Below are 2894 nucleotides of genomic sequence, written 5' to 3'. Positions count from 1 at the left end.
GCCCCTTTCGTTCAGAGTACGAAAAGGAGCCTCGGTTTATGCGTCTTAACACTAAAGGAAACTTGAAACGCAGCCCTTTCAGTGTTGGTCATATCTCTTGCGAGCCTTTGTAAATCTAAACGCTTGCAAAATTTTACTGCTTTGCTCTTAATTCTTGTATGACCCTTTTTTACACGAAAGTTCTTGTTGAGGGTCAACACAGCTGTGTCATACTACGTGGTTCGTGGCAATGCGACAAAACAGCCTACCTTATCTGCTTACAGAACGCAAAAATAATTTTCCTTCAAAAAATTCACAACACTTTTCAAACGGTCCTTAGCAAACGTAGGTCCAGGCTGTTTTACATTCTTGACGAGACAGTCAATCCCTTCCAAGAGAAGGCGTTCACGATCTTCCTGCGAGGCCTTCGCCGCGATCCTTCGTTTCAAGGCCGTGAGTTCATGGGGAGGAAAAGCAAGTTCCAGTACAAACTTGGCGCCATTCTCCAGAAGATTTGACATATTGGAAGGAATGAAGGTACCACCCATTAGAATTACGTTTCACTTGCGACATTCCGTATTCTGCGCTGTTATGGTTGGCGTCTGGCACTACGTGCAGAAAGGGATTTCACCCGACCTTCTCTCACCATGCCTCGTCGAAATGAGGCGTGACTGCTCCTGCTACTGTTGGCGTCCCGCACCACGTGCAGAAAGAAATTTCTCTCACCCGACCTTGACACACCTTGCCTCGTCGAAATGAAGCGTGACTTCCTAATTCGCCATGACCATTTCGAGTGTCTGCCGGTCTGGCGGAAGCCCCGCAGCGTTTACAGGCCTCTTTTGTGTGTGTATGTGTGCGTGTGCGTGCGTGTGTGTGTGTGTGTGTGTGTGCGTGTGCGTGCGTGCGTGTGTGTGTGTGTGTGCGTGATTTTAGAGGGACCCTTTCCTCAAACAGCCAAAGTCTACAGGAGAACTTCCACGAACCAGCAACGCGCAAAAGAGAAGGTCAAGCGTCTACATTTCCAGGAGGTGGGGACGGCCTCCTCATTGCAGCAAGCCTTCTCTGCCTGTCACGTGACGCCGACGGAAGCAAGATCCCTCCTCCTTGCAGCAGGCTTTCTCTGCCGGTCACGTGACGCCGACGGAAGCAAGATCCCTCCCACGATTGTAGAGAGCCTATTTAAGGGGCTCCGAAATGTACTTTTGATCCCTTCATTCTCTTCTCATCATCTTTCATCAACCTTTCAATAAACCGTGCAAGTTTCGCGCTAGAAATCGTCTCGTCCTTGCTCTGTCGCCATGGTCTACCGGATGCCTACAGCCCGCCGACAATGCCACGCTTCCCAACAGTAACGTCGGTCGAGCTTCAATAGGCAGGCGTCGCTACAACTCGGCAGCAGTACGATACGCTACCCTGGAGTACGCAACAGCGCCTTCGCCGCGGTTTCAAGGGTCTACCTGAGGTCGCGTACGAGATCGTGCACGATGTCGTGTACGAACAACGTTGTGTACGGGACCACCTTATCTCCCGGAAAAGTATGCATCGGCCAGACCGGGTGACGCACCAATGAACGACTCAGGGATCATGCAAGAAATCTAGCCAATAAAGAAAAGAGACATCTCACCGACCACTACAGTAGCTGTTCCACTTGGGAACAACGTTTCCATAGCGTGAAAATTCTAGGCAAGATCAAGCAAAAAAAAAGAACCTTCTGTGAAACGAGGCATTTTGTGATCAAAAAAGCAGGTCAGGGTTGTGCAAGCGAACCATCGATTGCACTGTACAATGCAGAAATGAAATTCCTTTCGCGCATGGTTTAGTGACATCCTGTTTGGCGAATTTCGTTTTTCCGTGCAGCCGTGCGCCCGCGCAGCTTGTGGGTATGTATGTATGTGCCTGTGGATCTGACTTTAATAAAATCGGTTGTTAGTTTGAACCCGGGTTCTTCTTCCTTTCTGTTGTGCCGGCCCGTTGCGCGCCATATCAATATGGCCCTTCTGTAATGGTTAGCCGCTGCAAACTTAAATGCAGAAGGAAGAAGAAGAAGTATTTTAATGATTTGAAAATGTAGAGAGGTCGGCTGGATAATGGAGCATCTGGCCTGCTACTCTACGTAAGGGAGGGGGAAGAGGGGAAGAAAAGGGGTCACAATGGGGGATGATAATGGGAGGAACGAGGTGAATGACACATTACACAACTGGTATCACAGGCGTGAGTCCAGGCCTGTGTCACCTACAAAACGTGAAAGTGCACGCATTGTCTCTGTCGTCTGCCAACTCTGTGGCCACGCGCCTAGCAAGAGGTCCTCCGACAGTGGTCGTTTTCAAAGCGAAGCTTTTTTTTTGGCTTCTGGCTGTTTGCTGAAGCTGTATTGCCGGGTATGCGACAACTTCTGGCAACTGGGCATGTGGCCACCGTACATGCCGGAATGGACAACTCGGGACACTATCTGAAACAGAGCACCTGTGGCCAGTGGCGTAGCCAGAAATTTTGTTCGGGGGGGGGCTACGCCACTGGCCCCATGTATATATATACACACACACACACACACACACACACACACACACATATATATATATATATATATATATATATATATATATATATATATATATATATATATATATATATATATATATATATATATATATATGGGTCCAGTGGCGTAGCCAGAAATTTTGCTCGAGGAAGCTTTAGCTCGGGTGCTCCTATTTAAATACATGTATAATGGGAATTCGTATTTCCCTGCAACCACTTCACCAAATTTGAGGAGGTTTGTTGCATTTAAAAGAAAAAGTTTAATTCTAGTGACTACTGGTTTCGAATTTTTCATTTAGGTGGTCAATCATTTATTAAAAATTGGCCAAATCGAAAATTTTCAGAAAACGAAACCATCAAGCGAAACGAAAACTAAA

The sequence above is a fragment of the Dermacentor albipictus genome, chromosome 4 (assembly GCF_038994185.2).
Source record: "Dermacentor albipictus isolate Rhodes 1998 colony chromosome 4, USDA_Dalb.pri_finalv2, whole genome shotgun sequence".
Classification (NCBI taxonomy): Eukaryota; Metazoa; Arthropoda; class Arachnida; order Ixodida; family Ixodidae; genus Dermacentor; species Dermacentor albipictus.
Note: the sequence above shows the minus strand (reverse complement) of the source record.